This window comes from Notothenia coriiceps, unplaced genomic scaffold, assembly GCF_000735185.1.
Source record: "Notothenia coriiceps isolate Sejong01 unplaced genomic scaffold, NC01 NC01_scaffold00036301, whole genome shotgun sequence".
Taxonomy (NCBI): Eukaryota; Metazoa; Chordata; class Actinopteri; order Perciformes; family Nototheniidae; genus Notothenia; species Notothenia coriiceps.
In genome coordinates this window covers 11,699-31,460 of record NW_011369002.1, presented here as the reverse complement: position 1 = coordinate 31,460, position 19,762 = coordinate 11,699, and positions in this window count along the sequence as shown.

The following is a 19,762-nucleotide window of genomic DNA, read 5'->3' as shown; positions in this document are numbered from 1 at the left end:
CAGGGATAATTTGATGTACAAACACTACGCTTCAGCACCTCTGCGTCCTTGGTATGTTGAAATAAACCTGCGTGACAGAAGAAAGAGCTGTGAATAATGTGTTCTGAGGGATGTTCCATGCAAATAAACAAAAGATTCTCACTTCAGTTCAAATGCAGTTGCTCATTTTCTATACAGATGTTTTTCTAAGGAAAATCAGCTCTGTCTCCATCTTGATTGTTCTGGATTGGCGCAGACAATTTAAAAAAAACAGGCAATCCATTCGTCTGTCTGCTGTGAAAGGACTGCAATGGATCAACCTCTGGTACATACCCAAAACAATAAATGTCCCTGTTTGTTTATATATATAGGACGGGGGTATCAGAGGTAATTATTGGACACATCAATTCACTGGATGTTTTTCCAAAATGTTATTAAGTCCTTTAGACTTCCTGACAAAATCAATATGAGGCATGAGCTGAAAAGGGAGCATGAAATCAATTACAGTGTAAAAGAGCAGCTTATATGTGCAATCACAAAAGCTTTTACAGGCCCCCGAAAACACGGCACAGCAATTGACTCCACAAATAAATTAACTGGGATAATATGATTTTCTTGTTTTTATTTTTAAAGACGATGATCCAAATACATTAAAAACAGAGCTGGCACATCAGCCAACCACAATGTTTATATAATGAATATGCAGTATTGTTTGTGTGTGTGTGTGTGTGTGTGTGTGTGTGTGTGTGTGTGTGTGTGTGTGTGTGCGTGCGTGCGTGCGTGCGTGCGTGCGTGCGTGCGTGCGTGTGTGTGTGTGTGTGTGTGTGTGTGTGTGTGTGTGTGTGCGTGCGTGCGTGCGTGCGTGCGTGCGTGCGTGTGTGCGTGCGTGTGTGTGTGTGTGTGTGTGTGTGTGTGCTCTCAAAGGCTAAGAGCTCATTTCCACCCTTGATGATCACAGGCACCATTGATTGTAATGCTGACGAGCAGGCTAGTTCTGCCTGTGGCGTACAGAGGAATCTGGACATGTTTAAAGCACTAACTTTCATGTTTTTTATGCTGGTATGAAGTTGAATGCTGATGTTGCGGGCAGCTGGCTCTCATTAACACAACATGATGTCAAACAGAGGGCCTTGCTGGTGAAAGTCAACTGCTCTCCATCTCTGGTCACCGGTGTCTCTCTGCGAACGCCAGCCGTGCTGAGGGACGTTCAGCCTGATGGACTTCAGTTATGTCCTGAAAATAATTTAAAAAAGGAAGTGTGTACATCTTGATTGTACAATTTAAACATATTGCCCTATATAAAGCATTACACACACTGAATGCATTTGTATTATTTGTAAACACGTCATTCATAGCGTGTGATTTCACATATCTCTCAAATGGTTGCCATTTTCAGAATAATATTATAATGTTGACAATATGTGTTTTTTTACTGCACATATTTCATATTTTATTCCATTCTATTTCAATGTAAATACTGCTTTATTTAATATTTAAGTGTTTAGATCACTTTTGTGGAGGAAATAAATCATTAATCAATTTGTAAAGACAGGTGAGTGACCATGACAGACCTAAATTGTTGAAATACCCTGCGGGCTTAAGCATATCATCTTACAGCATACCTTGTTTTGTCTTTAGTTAAGTTGAATTCATCAAGAAGCCCACGAGGGCGCCCTGCTCATACAGAGGTTACGCACCAACCAGGAACTGAAACGTCTCCGGTCTGCTTCTGGCTGGGGATGTATATATTGCATGTCATTACTCATCTCACTCTCCCGTTGTTTCCTGTTATTTGTTGTTATTGTTTCCCTGGTCTCTCCAAAAAAGTCCTTAAAAAGCTTAAAATATATATTTTAAAGAGGACCTTTGTATCCCTTTAATGCATAGCCATTAACCATAGCCATTAACACCATTATAATGAATAAAAAAAACACTATACAAGCAACTTCTGATACTTTCATGACTTCAATTTACGACCTCAGTGATGGCGGACCATTTCCTTTGCTGCAGCATTAAGGCACAGCCTGGTATTGTTTGTGAGGAAGACAGTGAGGATTAATCTCAGTCACACCACTGAAGCATTTGTCGATACACTATTGCACAGAAAATACTGATTATTGAAGGGAAAATAGGGATATCTGCAGTGGTTATGACCGGACATTAGGTGTTAAAGGTGACAGACAGAGATATAAAATAAAACAGTACATCTTGTTCATGAATCCCTCGACTAAATGCAGCGTGGCAAGTGTGCTTTTCCAGCCTGTGTGCAACATAAACAGTTCCGTTTGTGTTGAGGTGTTGAGTGGAGCTGAGATTTAGGTGAGCTGAGGGAATGCTGTGATTCAGTGTCAGGACAGGCCACTGTGCCCGTGCAGCCTGTAACATGTTTATGACGCTCAAGAGGAGTAGAAAAAACATATGGTATACATGTTAGGAAGGTTTGCACAGCACGGCAAGACAAGGGATGATTTCTCTTTCCCCCCGCTTTGATGGTAAGTGGCTGTTAACCACGTCCCACCTTTGGGATGAATGACATTGTCAGCTACTTATCTGAGGACAATCTGCTTTTCATGAAAGAAACCTACAGCTTATTTTCCAGACTCAGTTCCCTCTCCATCCTTTATCCTGTTATCAGATGACTGCATGCAACATTTGATTTTTGTTGTAATGGCTGGATGTTTAATCACTCTACACAAAGGGCTCTCTCTTATGAAACATTAGCTGTCATTTATCTGAAGTGAAGCACCTCAAGAGAGATGATTCCTGAAAAACCTCATAGGTCCCGTTAGGCTCAATTATTTAAACAAACAAACACTTTTTATTTCAGACAAGATTTACTGCTTCATGTGATGTGTGTGATGTGTCTGCAAGCCTTCTCTTTTCTCACGTCAGTAAAAGATGCGAGCTCCCCCTCAACACAACTCATCTCTGTGCTCATCTCTTCTCATATTCACAGGCCTTTCAAGCTAAGCTGCAAAGACAATGAAATATTGGGCAGGTCTGATTGAAAACAGCCTCCATGATGTGAAACTAGCAAGACTTGTGTTATTCCAGTTTTAAAATAGACCTTTTGAATCAGCAAAGTAATTTGATTAAAATGGATTGACAGCCTGGTGAGTTATTGTCAGCGCACCACATGGGAGAAGAGAGTTTCTGATTTCTCCTGAGGAGAATCCTTCACCTCCCCAGCAGTTCCTTTAATATATGGGCAGCGCCTTTCATCTGCTCCTCCAAGCGAGGCTCCTAATGCTTTGCAGATTCCTTTCAGCCCTGACAATATTTTACTGCCATCTTTTGAGTGTATTTCTGGATTGAGTTTCAATCAATCTTACGTAAAAGCAAACTTTGTTTCAAACCAAGTAGACATAATGAATGGCTCATATTCCTATATATGCTGACATAATGACATGAATTGAAAACAGTAGAAAGTGTAGGATTTCAAATCAATAGTTCAAAGTTAAAGCTCGGATAAAACTAATATACTATTACAATATTACAGGCTTTATCCAGGCGAAGAAACACAAATAATGCATTTAACGTAGCCATGTTTATATTTCAATATTTTAGAGAGACCACATTCACTGAGTATGGCAAAGAGATCTACTGACCACATATGCAGAGACAGACTGAAAACAACCTTAACAGGAATTTGTCCTAATTTCTTTAAATCTGCGTATTTGCTTTCTTAAGTTTGATGACTTTTTTGATGTAAAAATAAGAGTAAATCAACCATTTCCTGCAGGGCACATCGCTCTGATGCTTTATAACCTCAATAATTATGACCAAATCAAGGAAAGGAAACCACAATATGTAAAGATAATACAAAAAGCTAACATTATATTAACAAACCACTGTAGTGGTCGCTGTAAAATCCCTCTTGTAGCCCTCTGGCCTCGCTGCACGATCTGTCTTTCATAGTGCTGACTGCCAACAACAGCACTCTGCTGATGTGTCTGGCTCTTGTTAGCGGAGGATAGGTTTGTGTCAAGCACAGCTTCTCCACTAACTGAGCCGTGTTGTTGTTGTTGTGGTGGAAAATGATTGTGTGCAATCGCTCACTGACAGAGATGTCGAGGTTGCTAAATGACACACTTCCAATCAACTGATCCTCTGCCAGTGTGAGTCATCTTTTTCTCATGGCAAACAGGCTTTGAACAGGTGTCCAAAGCTGTTGTTTTTCCTTTTTCATATATTTCTTTTAGATTGCTGTTTGTGTATCTGAGTCCACTCGTTCACAGACACCCCCACACACCCGCTTTCTATTGCTTTCTCTTTTCATAAACAAGAAATAGTGTTGGCCTCTGGCATTTATCAAGGATGAAATGTGTTCAGAGAGAGAGTGCTCCTTTGAATTTGAGCCTTGTCAACATACTTTATGAGAACATATTGAATTGAGTTAAACTTTCATACTAGGTATTTTTCTTTTCAAGAAAAGGGGATTATATTTCTTTCCTGAGATGTTCTGCTGCATTCTGATCCTCTTTCATTTGACTTAAACTTCTTATGAATTTATTCCAAGTTCAGTGTCACTGAGTGTTTACTTTCAGTGGCTTTTATCTTGAGGGTCTGCCAGCTATTGTGGTTCTGTTTTTAATTGAGTCATTGTCCACACGGTCGGTGCATTGCCACAGGCAGAATTTCTTCTCATCATAAGCTGCTGTTGAATCTCTGAATCTCAGATCTGATGCCAGTAATTGAATAGATAGAGTTTTGATTGATGTTTACAGGAAGTCCCTTTTCTATTTACATATTCATGAGCCTCTAACCTGCAGGGGTGAGACAGGAATCCAGGGAAAACCTGTATGAAACAACGGCAGCTCAGAGGTCCTCCTGTCTGCTTCTCATTACAGTAAATACACTTTTAGAGCTACCATCCATACTGCATTCCTGCTCCCCACCCAACTGGACTCGGCCTAACAGTGGCTATACAGTATGTTCCCTCTGAAGACAAGCCTTAATGCATTGAATGAAGAAAAATGCCCATCATCTCAACTTTTTGGTTAATAAAAAATGACCAGAAACACAAGTGACATAGTGTCAAAGCATGGGAAAACATTAGCAGGTTTATATTTCTTGAACTGCCCACTATGCTTCCTTTTCTTGGAGATTGGAAGTGACTGTAATGCTACTTTGTTTGAAACATGCAACTCGTATTACAGGTGTTGCCTTTGGCGCTGTGTCTCCACTCCTAATGCACTCATGGTCTTTCAATCCCGCCAAATCCCACTTGAGATGTGTCAATCACAACAGGCCCGCCGCTTCAACATGACAGACTGCCGTGGACTCACTAGTCTGCTGTGCTGAAATGGTCCCAAACCAATAAAATGTGGAAGAAAGCAACATTATGCGTGATTTAGTCTGTGGGTTCTTGCTCTTGGATGAAGGCCCCTAGTATGATAATACAGAAGGAATGCCTTTAATCTTCATATCAAGTGGCTATCATCAATTATTTGTTCAGTGTGCATTAGCATTTGATGACATCCAAGCCATATTAACAGGCCACTTGAAAGCTAAATGTAAACTAAGACAGATGACGTGTCCTGCTAGAAAGTAGAGATAAATCATTTTGACAGAGAAGAGATATTAATGTTCTGCAAAGTAAGGTGCTAGCTCAAGGTGGATCATAAACAACCACCACATATTGGGAACAGATGAAATATTACAAACTTCATCTTAGCTCAAACAAACAACCACTTGGAAGACATGAATAGTTAGGGGTGGTGAGAGCTGCCAACAAACCAACAATCAGCCTTTTCCAAAGAAGTTTACATTATTAGGGTTATACAATCCCATCAAACTGTCAGGAAATGAAACCTCGATGAGTATTTGAATTGCTGGGTATTAGTTTGACTGTCATCTTAGAGCAACTTAAGACATGGAAAAGTAAAAAAAAAGGCCTGATGGAAATACAATTCAATCACTTATCGGCCAACAAACACAGACACAATCTGGTTTGGAGTAAGTGTAGCCCTCTCTGGGAAAACAAAGGGCCGTGAATTGTCTGCAAAGTGTTTTCAACACGAAATATCTCCTTTCTTTCCACAAACACATTTTCATTGGAGGATTTAATCAAGCGAGTGTGAGGGTTTGTTTGAGGAGTACCGGGAAGAAGCAGAATAATAAAAGCTCTGTTGGAGAGCCAGAGAGTCAAACAGCATGTTGCTAAACACACAGCTCACATTTCTGTAGTCTAATTTTTTCATGTGCAATTTGTCTACATGCTTTAATTTATGAGGTATGTAGGTATGGAGCCAGGACATTCCTCCATAATGTTGATGCTAAGGGAATAATGCTTGGCCATGGGAAATAAGGATAAATAGAATAGATAATTATGTTTTTTTCTTACATGTATATACATTGGGTTGCGTGTGGATTTATACTGCTCATTTACAGTTTGAAAATTAAAAATGGCTCAGTGATACGTTACATAATGTTTTCTTATCTGCCTCTGGTAGTTATGAGATGTAGTGAGTAAAATATGTCAGTTCCCAGCAGTGTCTTTGAAGTGAGAGACAACGTGGAATGAAGCATAATATCCCCAGGGTCCTATTTAGTATTTGGGAAAAATAAACATTTGCCAAGCCCGATCTTGTGTGACTGACTCTGTACATATAGGTCTGGGAAAACAGCCAGTTGGATTTCTACAATGTAATTAAAATGATAGGTATTGAGGAGCAGTCTTGAGTATTGTTCAGTGTTGTTGACTCACACAGACATACAGGATACTTTAAATATATAACTTTATTTGATGGATTTCTTATAGGTTTTAACTTAAATTGCATGAATGGAACACAAAGATATTCTCATACTGGAAGCAGAAATGTTATATTTCTTTTAAAATCTGTAAATGATTTCAACAAAGTCCATTTAATCTAAGTTTTGGAGCCTTAAATCATATCATATGATAATCATCAGCAGATGGAGATGGCCAGTTCTCAAGCTTTTTCCACCATTCACAATAAAGAGAATATAAATGATTTGAAAAAAAAACAATACATTGCAGGTGTGTTTATAAAGGAATACTTCAAAAAAAAAGATATGACATTTTCTTTGTGAGGAAGCATTAGGACAATTCAATTTGATCCCTAAATGCAGATATGAAGGGGAAAAGATGAAGTAAGACAGAGTCGAGCTCTAAGAAGTGACTCATCAAGGCTTATCTTTGACTTTTAAATAACAACCTTGCCTCTTGGCATTCATTCTGAGGTCCTATCCAAGGAAGGGAAAAGAAAAATCTTTCTTATGACTGATCTTTTTTTCATCCTTTTCCAAAGCCCACACTTCAACCACTCATAATATCCCTGCGAAATGTCCTGATTTACTACATTTCACAATCTGGGGACAAATTGGTCTCCTCAAAAATGCATGAACATGGCTAAGGAGCCCCACATCAGATGGAAATGCATTCCTGATGTTGCAACATGAGAGAAGGCAGGCATGGTTGAGTCACTGTGGATTAAAGGAGATGCCACGTTTTATGACCTGCAATACTGTTACTAATTTGGGGACACTTGATATGGTGCATTTCATTAGAGGGAGACACAAACACATAAACCCGCAGCGCTGTTTCTCTCCGACCAGTTGCTGATCTCAAGGTGACAGAGACACAGGGCGGGTGGGTTGCGCATCTCCTCTAACAAGAAGAACAAAAGCATTGTGCAGCGGAACAGGCCGTCATGCAAAAACACTCATAAAGAGGCATGAACTGGCAAGTCCTCGATCTCCACATCTTGAGAAATAATCACTCCCTGCTGGATGTGTTTATGAGGGCAGAGGGGCCTGTGCTATGACGCCTGTACAATACTGAGGAAGAGGCATTCGCTGCAGCTGATCTGAACTTGGACTCTCGAAAGAGGGGCATGCCTAAAGAGACATTGTGCTTTCGTCATTTCTAAACACAGACAGGTTTTCCCTCGTGAATCTAGAGTGTAGATTGAGACATGTGAGATTCAACAAAGCCAAATGCAAAAGAGTTAGTCATTGAAAAGATGATGTATCTTTGACCACACAAATAAACATCACGCTTTGTTTCACTTTAAAGCTATGGCTTTATAATTGTAGGTGATCTCCACATGTGCATTAGATCAAATCATAAAAGTCAGGCATATATTAACTTCTGCAAGAAAATCATTTATCCTAGCGCAAGCTTATAAGACTTGCAGTAAAAAAAAGAATAAGTCCCTTGGTGATGGGTTTTTGTTAAGTCCAAGGGAAGAGAGAAGGCAGTTGAGTCCAGCTTCTCTGTGACTTCAACATCCTCCAGTGAAAGGCTCTTTCTGATTCAAATGAATGGGGCCAAGGTCGGGGCCAAGGATACTGGACACAGCGCAGCCTGTTTCTGTGAGAGAGCAGCGATTAGAATTATTCTGAATAGAAGGCAAAGGTTCTTGTTTTTAATATGAGTAAAATTAGTTCAGACTCATATCCAAAACCCAGGTTCTTAGCTATAATAAACTGTACCATTTTAATAGTTTAATGGTTGTTTTGCGTCAGTTGTCATCGTTTGGGTCTCTTTAATCTTTTTACTTTTGTTGTTGTTGTTCTTTTTCTCTTTAGTCATTTTGAATGTAATTACTCATTTTAATGTCTCAAGATTTTGTACGTCTTTTTAATTATTATAAATGTTTCTCAAGACATAAAAGGACTGGAGAGTCATTTTATGTCTCTCCAGTTTTATAACTCCCTTTAGATGTTTTATGTCTCTCTTTTACTCTTCAGTATAGTTTAACACTATTTAGTGGTTTAATGTCTTTTTTTAGTATTGTTGTGTATTATTTTGCATGTCTCTGCAGATGTGAAATTGAATTACTAACAAGAAATATCAGTCAATTAATACAGAGCTTCTGGTCTAGTCGCCCCTGAGCTTGTACCCATAGTCCCATTTAGTGATCCATCCATGACACTATTTAGACAACTATACCTATCACTTTCTGAGTCAGGCTTTAGGGACCTCGGATACTGTGAGACACACAGCACGAAAGCTCTGTAGATGTTTGGATGAAAACCACAATTCTATGTCTTCAAATTGAAATGATCTAGTGGCAGATTTAACTGTAAAAACACGAGTATATTGTGAGACGCTGAAAAAGACTTCAGCGTGCATGAGGCACGTCATGTGAGCAGTAGACTGTTTACGAGTTACCGCAGGATTAGGATGGATTTATGTCCCAGCGGAGGTTCAAATAATTCCATGTCAAATCCGGGGATATGTATATTTTATCCACCCTTTTTTCAAGCAGCGCTTTCAAGCTGATGGATATGGTGTGAGCACATGACATGCAGAGGATTTTCTATTCCGTTTCATGATTGCTGTGGCATTGTTTCTGTCTAAGCTGTAGGCCTACGAGCCTCTGAGGACATCTGGGGGAAACCAGGCATATGTTTGTTTGTCAAGAGCCCATTTATTATAGATCTTTATTTCAAAACAAAGGCAAACAATCAAAGTATTTATCGTAATCATTACATCCGTCTGTACAGCGTTTATGAATGATGTTACACTGAGGAAATGAGCTTCAAAACAGGAAGGAACAACAAAAACTTTAGGGTTTAGTGATACTTGATATACAACGGAATAGGAATAAGCCTGTATTTAGTGGATACTTGTTTCATATAACAACAAGGTTTACCGTCTAAACCCACACAGTTTGTATAAATGTTAAACATCTTTTTATAAGCTGTTGTCCATGCTATGATGGTTAGCTCATGATCTATTTTTCGTTCAATCTGATTTGCATTTGGAAGAAAAAAGAATCCTCTACTCCAAAGAGTTGCATCAACCTTAGTCTCTGGAAAGACGGAGAGGCCTTTATGTGTCTCTGAGAGCTTGTTAAAAAGCAAAAGAGAATGTCAAGGAAAGGAACCTGTGGATATGCCATTCCCAGTGGAACAGCTTCACTTTAAGAGAGAAATCTGTTCCGGTCGTTTTGCACTGAAAGGCTTTTGGTATCAATTTATTTCCCTGAATATGAAAAGTTCACGAACAAACGGTGCCATTGACCTGAAATGTCATAACATTTTTCCTGGAAGGCAACTTGGAATTGCATCAAAAGCATCTTGTTATTTCTCATTCAGAGTCTGTGTCATTGTTCATGACTCATTGAGTTTGTTTCCCTTAGTTCCTCCAGATGACCCTAGTAGGCCTATATTATATCAAAAGGCAGACACAAATAGATCTTTCACTCTGGCCAAAGTGACACAAGTGAAGCTACAGCAAAGCCCAGATACTGGAGAGTTTCTAATGCACAGTTCTGTACAGTAGCCTATATACTGTAATTGAATCCAGGTTGTGACCTATTTTTGTTTAGATTCACCTTTGATTGCATGCAGCAGTTTCTGTGCTGACTTTTAAAAAGGCTTGTGATGGATGTGAATAACTTTTTTCCCTTCATCGTCTCACATGAGTAGGGTAGAGCATAATGTCAGTCCGTCCAGCGTCTGCACCAACCACAGAGCGTCTTGACAGGTCCATGTTGCGAACCTGGTAACATGACGTCCGGACCTCAAGCTTCTGCCGGCGTGTAGCACCACAGGTCGACTTCCTGTAATTAGTTTCTTCATTCATCAGCTAGACCCTTCGCCTCATGCAGTTGGTGTACAGTGATCCTCAAACTACCAGTTTTCCTTTGATATGGAAACAACACAACTCGTCACCTCTTCACTTCCCATCACACCAGGCAGCTCAACTCAGACAAATGACATTGATTGTAATGGTTTGCCATGTGAAGGTGCTCCCTCGGATTACTTCTGATGTGACTTTAATCTGAGCCTAACGGTGTGATCACAAACAGGCCAGAATCAACGCAGTGTTTCACATGCATATCTCTGGAACTCATTTGTTTAGCGCCTGGACCTCGCTGCGAGGTCTGGATGAGAAACGAGAAACAACGTTGTAGTGGCTACAGCTGAGAGTAGATCTATCACTCTGCCAACTGTCCTCTCAACATCATTCCTCGGATGGGAGCTTTAACCTTGAGGGCAAGCCAGCGCAAAACATGTGCAAGTGATTTGTATAAAATAAATAACAGGATGAGCTTATGACAGTCGATGCAGCTGCTAGGGCTTTGTTGTTGGCCTAGAAGAGGCAGCTCTCTGGATGAAACAGTGGCAGGCTTCTAGCTGTCACTGTGGAGAGCTGGAGCTCTTTGTACGCTGAAATATAACATAGTTACAGTTCATCACTTAAGCAAAAATACATATTCTTCCTCTTACCTGTAGTGCAATGTATTAAGATGGTTTTGGTGCTGTCTTCTCTTGAATATAGTGAACCTATATGGCACTTACTGTAGATGGTCGTTCTCAAATCTAAACAAATATATATTTTTAACTGAACAGAAATGTCTCTTTCCAGAATTCAAAGTCAAACTCAACTTTATTGTCACTCTTTCAGCTTGTGTGTACAGACAGAGAGATCGAGAGAATCATGATCCGGTTATAAGTTATTATATCTCTTTAAAGATGATCCAATGAGCAGTTTCATGATGTGACCCAATGGCTCCTACAGCGCCTTGGCCAATACAAATAAAATAAATTGCTCTTCTGTAAATTAACATGACTTATTGATATATCTGCAGGATTTTTGGTTTTTTGATTGATGATGAATGCACGTATTGGTTTGGATAAAAGCTTCAGCTAAATGAAATATAATGTAGTGTAGGATGTATTTTCTTTCCAACTACACCTGGCAATCTTAACACACTGCATGAAGCGTGCATCTGCTCATGGAGGAGAGGCTCTCCTGAGTTATCTAAGGTTACAGCTCAGTAAAAGAGGAGGCTGTTTACATCTCATGCTGTCACAAGCCTCTAGGAGTCTAGGAGTAGATGCACATTTCCTTCAGGTGGTGGGTGTAGTTTGACAGAAAGAAAATAGTTCCTACGCAAAATTCATGATTTTCTGGAAGGAAACTTTGCTGTTGAGTTTTCAAACTTATTTTAACTTGGAGCACACAAGCAGAATGTGATCTAGTTCCATTACAATCAAAATAAGGCAGACACTTCTTAGGCTGATTACTTCAACACTCTCTTACAAAATATTCTAGATACATAAATAGCAAATAAATATGTATCGGTGTATTGTGTCTTTAAGTTTACTATGTAGGGATAATGCATCACCACACCTGATTCAGAGGTGTATTCCACTTTTATCTTTTCATACTATATAATTAGGGTGTCCTGGATTGGTGGGCACAAATGCAAGGATGTCTAGAAGGAGAAGCATGTTTGTACTTGAACTGCAGGAACAATACCATCCAGAGGTCCATAATTGTAGAAAGGGTAATATCTGGGCGTGACAATACTAACAGTTAAACACAAATCCACACACCATCAAATGTGAAGGGTGGGGAACTATTTGGGAAATGTCTAACTGCGTGCAAGTAACAGGTCATAAACCTTTGCGTGTGTCGAACACGTTTCTTTTCTTTTTTTGATGTTTGATGATTCACGATATTGGAGAGCTCAGATAGTGGGAGCAAACAGCTTTATGCATTTTTCATACATATATCTCCCACTAAGATATCTAAGTCAAACAAAAATCTCCTGGAAAGATAAACCTTAACACCAGATCGATCATTCCCGTCAGGTCAACTTGCCAGTGGAGGTATAGATTATGGATCTGCTCATTTCCTGTATACGCGCCAAAGAGCAGATGGATTGCACATTGAGAGACTTCAGACGTGCCAACGGTCATTTAAAAAAACCTAAAAAAATGGGAAAGTGGATACATCAGAAAGGAGAAAGATTTACAATTGTGTTATTTTCCTAAGGTGTCCGCAACAAAAAGGTTTACGAGTGTTATTCATAACAATTCAGATGAATGAAACGTCTATGTAATTAAAAACTCCACACAGCTCAAGGTTAAGATTCTCATTAGAGAGCATGGCTAGGGAGGATCAACAAATTACACATTGGAGAATTCAAGTAGGTGCAAATGGCTTCATGTGTGTTCATGGATAAATGCCAAGCCCACATGCTGAATACAGGCATCCTAGTAATTCTTAACAGGACTTATTCTGGCTCAGCGATAGGCAAAAAAACCTTCCCTGATGCTTTACAGAGATTAATAACAACCTTGGTCACATAGAACATTTACATTAGATGGATGAGAAAGGAACATTTTATCAGACATCTGTTCAACCTGACTAACCGCAGACGGTTGGAACTGAAGCTCGCTTGCAGACACAAATAAAGCCATGAACTGTTGCTAACACTGCACAGTGACTTGTGGTGGACTGTCATCCAAAAATACCACATAAAACCAAATCATTCTTATAAAGCTCTGCTGTCCCCGCGGCTTTGAGCTTGGGATTCGGAGCTTATAAAGGGGATACTAAACCCCTTTAAGAGACTTTGTGGCCTCTGGGTTAAGGTAACAGTTAATTGTTTCGCTTGTGTCCTGAAGATATTCTCAGTGAGCTCATGAATCAAGCATGTGACCTATCCATCAAGCCACATCCCCTCCTTCTCCGCATGCAGCACGCAGGCTGTGATTTATGGCTGGACAGTGGCCTGCAGAGGTGTTGGATTCAATGAAATACAGGGGAGAACATCTGGAAAGCCTATTAGCTCCAAATCACAGCTTGGGCCAGTTTGATAGCAACGACTGATGCAGGCCTGGAATTGACATGCTGGTGCACACCAAGGGAAGTTGTGTCTCTCTCATCGAACAGACATGTGTTAACCGAGGTTGTTCATATTTTAAGTAGATCAATATTAATGGTCCTACTTAAAGCACCAGGTGAGCTAACAAGAGCCTTAAATGAGCCTCTTCTATGTGTCTCTAATGTCTCCCAGATGTGGAGCACTTCAGTCCTGTTGGTGTCCTTGGTTGGACGCATGAGAAACTCTTAATCTTCTTAAAATGAAAAGGCCTTGATAGGATAAAACATCCATTCGAAAGCTGCGTGACACAGCCAGTATTACACAACTCCTTCTAGTCAAGGATAATTGGGTAAGAAAGAGCATCGGCAGGGAGTGTCTGCCCAAGGTACCCCTGCCTCGATTCATCTCAGCCCCGTAACAAGAGCGCGGGGAGGTGTGTTGAAATACAACCCCGTCACCATTCATCCTCACCCCCTTGATGCAACAATGACTAGCATGCAGTCTGCTTTTCATTTAGGGAATTACCTTTGGGAGGGCAGCAGACGTCTCCTGAGTTGCTCTGTGTGTGTTCTTCTCATCCCCGCAGAGCTGTCTCATTAACACATAAACTAGTAAGCTTAGTTAAAGCACAGCCCCATCGATGTCCTGCAGTCTGCATCCGGCTGCATGGAAGCTGAAAATAATGACTCACAGATTACTGAGTCCACACAGTCCCCAGCTCCAGCACCACTCCCCGGGTCGCAGCAGTGTAGGCCTCCAGCCTCTCTAATGAGTTGACTGTGATGGTAAGGCCACTAAAGAGTAAGGGAACATAAGAGCCAACAGGGAGAGCTGTTATGTGTTATGTGAAGCTAAAAAAAAGTAGCACTGGCTTAGTCTAATTTATGGCCTTCATGAGAGGTTTTGTGACAGCTCGTGTGGCTTACCAAATGAGGTTTTTGACACGGTACATGAGTTTAGACTTTCAGTATGAAGCGTGACCTGTTATAATATTTCAGTTTGGAGTGGAGCAGCTATTACTCTTCCTCTGTAAAACATGTTTTACAGCCATTGAAAGGACCTAATTACTCAATCATCAGTAAGGTGGCTACTTCCTCTATAACACTTATGAGTGCAGGCGTCATCTCACCGGGGTGTGGCTCATATAATTTACATTTCATTAAAGCACGCTGTGAGACATCATTGATTCCTCAGCTAACCAGGAGTTTCCATGATGCAAGCTCATGGGTGGGGGGAGTGGTAGACGTGTCACCCATCAGGAGCTGTCAGGAGCTGTCAGAGGACAGGATCCAGATCTTGGCCAGGAGAGGCCAGGCCAGCCAGCTGTCACCTCTCTGACACTGGCTGAGACCATCCATCTGGCTGAGGGAGGCCCACCATGGGTGGAGAGAAACTCGCCAGATCACAGGCTTCAAGCACATGAGGGCAGGAATGCACACATAAGCGAACATGTTTCAGGTGCAAATAAAAAATGTTGCACAAATGTGACACTGCTCCTTACGCATGTACCCTATTAAAAACTTGTACAATGTTGCATGCAAGGGCTATTTTGGGCAATCACCAGCACAATCTGCGGTGCCGTCCACATGAATCAGTCCCAACAGACAGATCAAGGAAACAGAAGTGACTTGCTGCCACTGAGCTGAACAGACACAAATAAACAATTATAACATTTGGCTGTAATGCTCACTTTCCCGTACAGTAACTCTATGTCTCGCAGAGTGAGCATTAACAGCAGGAGTTTTTCCCTATGTACCAATGCATCATTATTGAGTATATAAAAATTCCTTTTGCTGGCAATGACTTCAATCTGTGGCAACCTTTATCTTATCCGTATTTAGACATGCCACAATGGTAGATCTATATCTCCTTTTTTTTATTGCTGTGATGCTTACTATGTAAAGTAGAATATTTACGTACATTAGCCGAACGTGGGACACATTCACCCTGGCAATGTTTAAGTAAGAGGGGTCAGTGGAGTTGCCAGACATATGGAGAGCATTTGGACATATTCAGACTCCGCATGGACCACAAGAGAGGCAGGCCGAGTGTTATACATCTTGTTTTGGTAACAGCTCATTTTCATAAGAATGTTAAATAGCCACAATCCTCCACACAATTCTGGATCTGTCTTACTGAAAGAAACACATTTAACTCAATTATTCATATGCTATTTTCAATATTTTTCAAGACTGAAATTACTTTCATTTCGTCTTTCTTTTTTACTGAATATGTCTTTGATTATAACCCTTAGCATATTAGCAATTTAAAATTGAACTTTTGACTTCTGGGTCAGATCGTAATTGTTCAATAAGTATTATTGAGGACTCTTATAAACCAATTAACCTAGGCACAGTTTAAATGTGGGTGACCTCCATGCCAAACCCTTAGCTTCTATCTGCTGCTCTGTAGAAATCTTGCCTTTTCTCGAATGTGAAGTTATAAACTCAAAGCTTCAATGATGTGTTTGAATTGATCTAATAATTTAACTTATTTAGTAATTGCTGTTAACACTGCTTGCTGTCAATGAATACTCTACAGGAGGGTATATGATTTTGGTAGAAGGCTTTACTTTTTAATGTGAAGACAAAACACAACATTCCCTGCTTTGACAGATGTTGCTATAAGAAAATGGTCAAAAAAAGCTTTTCACATTAAAAGCCCAGGACCAAAACTGTTAAAAAAGTAATCTCTGTGCACCCAAATGCAACATTTTATTCTGGTGATGTCATTGTGATTACCTATCACACGCAAGAGATAAGAAGCAACAGTGAGCCATGAGAAATTTCACTGAAAGACTCAGGAGGGCAAAGACAGACAGGGGAGGAGAGTGGGAGACTGAGATCAATGATAATGTGATATGATCGATGACATAGTGGAGCTAGCAATTCCCCTCTGGTGGTCTCAACCTCCACCGATTCAGAGTTGTAGAGAGTACATTTTGTTTGGATTGGCTTTAATCTTCCCATAGACAGACACTACAAGACAGGCGGTATGCTGCAAGCGTTTTCCATTTTGTGACACAAGAGAATTGTGTCAGGTTCTGCAAGTGCACAAGTGCAGATGCGTCTGTGTGGCACGTTGACAGGCAGCTTGTTCAAATAAAGAACTGACAAAGCTCTGAAATAAACGGCTCGACTGTTGAGGAAAGTATTTACAGACACATGACAACAGAAAACAAAAACAGAGCACTTCCCTCTGTTGGTTCTCGGAAACTGTCGGTCCATGGTGCTGAAAGAATATTTTTGCAAATGTTTTAAAATGCAGTGCATTCTTTTTACACTTCAAATGATTTAGAAATGGTTACAGAGTACTTTAAAAAATGTGAGAAAATGAAAAACTAAAGTTGTTGTGTGACAGCTTTGTATAGTCAAAGGCTTTCCATTACTTGTGTTGAAGTTATATTTGACAAATGGCTTCATATGGTGCTGGTTGTTTTTAGACAAAAGAGTGCGGAACCAGATGATGAGTGGGGCTCATTGCTAGAGAATACTGTTCGTAAATCAAAATACTGTGTGTGTCATCCATCTATTGAATCTGTCTCAAAAGACTACATGCTCTGCAAGGCTCCGATGAATTTGAAATGGCAAATATTCTGATAAATAGCAGACCATCACAGAGAGTCTACACTACAGCTATGCTAGCAGCTTTGTGATAGTTGTAGACAATTAAGTGCTTTGAGCTAAATGCTAATGTCAGCATGCTAACATGCTAACAATGACACTACAAACAAGCTGTTGCTTAGAATGTGTAATGTTTCCGTGTTTAAAATGCAGCTGAGACTGATGGTAATATGATTCTTTTTCTTATGGTGAGTAACCACAGCTGAACCAAATTTAATGACAATCTTTAACCCTTTCTCTCATCAAAAACGGTCTAGGTCCAACCATAGACTGTACTGTATATATAAAGACTATAACATGTTGTTGACACTAGGGGAAAAGTGAGGGGATCACTAAAGTCTTCCTCTAGTTGTTAAGATTGTTCAGTCTGTAGCAATGAGGTTTGCCAATCGAATGGCTAGGACATCCCTAAAAAGTTAAAAAATATACTTTATTATACTGCAGCAGTCAAACTGATATTGTCTAATGGCAAAGAGAGATAACTTTGTTGTTCTGTATCTTAAATGAAGGATGCCCCCTGGGAAAAACTGGACAAACAGAAGGGCAATTTAGGTCCTCTAAGATGGAGAAGTACCAACAACAAGCAAGGAAATATTAAATAGCTTTATTACAGTGGGTTGATCATTAAAAAGTCAAAATGTTTTAAACACTGTTAGGTCTTAGTCATGGCTAATAAAAATATATATTTTTATGATTTGTGTACAAATAATTGCTTTTCAATATTTCCTTCCTCCTGGTTAATTGCTCAATTTGAACCGACTGGGTCACCTTCCTGTTTATAATTGTTTATAATGCTTGACAAAAGAGGCATTTGTTTTACATTATTAAAACAATTAAGCAATTGTTTGGCTCTGGTCCATGCTTACCCGTGTGCCCATAGTGTTTAGATAAAAGCCCAAAATAAGCCACATTCAAAGTCTCCAAGATTTTTCCTGGCCATACAGATGAAAATATTTACTTATTGAAGTAACAATTGATGATGTCTCAGATGGAATTGCCAAGACATCGTGTGACAGAGAAAGCATGCAGGCAGAAATATGTTGCCCCAAAGACATGTCTGAGATTTTGTAATTAGCTTTAAGCTGTCTCGATGTTAAGGAATCCACCAGGAGGCCAACATGTCTGCCGCTGTTCACACCTCCACTCATCCTTGAGGTCTAATAACCAGTGCTTATATTGTGGTCACCAGATATGAACGCAGCAACAGTGATGTGTTTAATAGAGCCTTTGTTGTTCAGACACAGCCATAACAGTATAACATCCTCCAATTAAATGAGTGAAGTAATAACAACATTATCACTTTATACATCTCAACAATGACCTGATCAGATGTTCCCCCGCACAAGGCCTCTGTTTGGAGCTGAGGTCTATTTGCAGATATTTTAATAATTTCTATTGAGATCCTTTTTGGTTCAGAGAGGAGAGTCAAACAACTGCTCTACACTACACCCATTTTATGTGTCCCATTGGTGGCATTCATGGGTATATAAGTGGTATATTAATAAATGTTTCCACTGTTTTGGTTGCCACCATGGGTATAATAATCACTCTACCTCGGGCAGCATAAAGGTTGGGTTGGGCCCAGATAAAAAGTCATAAACATCATCACCTCAGAGGGAGATTTAGTTTAATATACGCTTATAATAACAATGACAATCATATTTTACTATCACTTCTCAGAAAAACAGGGCCCAAAGACAAATCAGACAATAAAAGAGGTATTTTATAGAGATTGAAAAGGGTTGTATTTCATTATAAAGCCTCAACAACACTTATCCACATAATTACGGTTGGTTCCCAGGTTGGACTGTCAGTGTAAAGAATGGCCCAGAAAGAGCCAAGAACTTTTATTGAGCTGATATTAATTGATTTGTCCTGACCTACCCAGACCTGGCCTCCCCGGGCTCAGCTTCCTTAGCGGAGTATTGCCAAGGTCTGTCCTAGCTCTGCATAAAAATAAATGAGAAGCTATCGGGCCAACTCTCTAAAGCCAGAGGATATTGTTCGATTTCACGTCAGCCCTCCAGGAGGCAGTTTAAACAACCCAGCATGCTAATCAACCTGGTATAAAAGGCACCTCTTTTTCTCTTTCTCTCCTATTGCAACAGGGCCAGAAAAGACCTAAACAACCTAAGGGGAAAAGCAGGGCCTGTGCCTGAAAGAATATTACGGCCCAGTGTATTATAACTATATGATGTGGAAAAGGAAACAAGTACTTATATTTTAAAAGGCATTCCATGGTAGGTTAGGCTGGCATGACAGTCACTTTTTCATTTTATTTCAGGGGAAAAAGCCTTGGGGTAACAATTGTTCCACAGAAAATATGCTTATATTAAAAATGTTGGCATAGTGAAATGACTTGAACACTCTGCGCCTGTGAGCTTCTCTGCTGCCTTCAACACATCAGCGATGTCTCAGTGGAACCACATTGTGACCCTCGTCGGAGGAGGCATAGCCCCGATCCCCACAAATAATTCAATACTCTAATATCCCCTCAGTATTCGTTGTGACCACAGAAATAGGATAGTGTTCATTTTCTCCTTGTGCCCTGAACCCACAGGT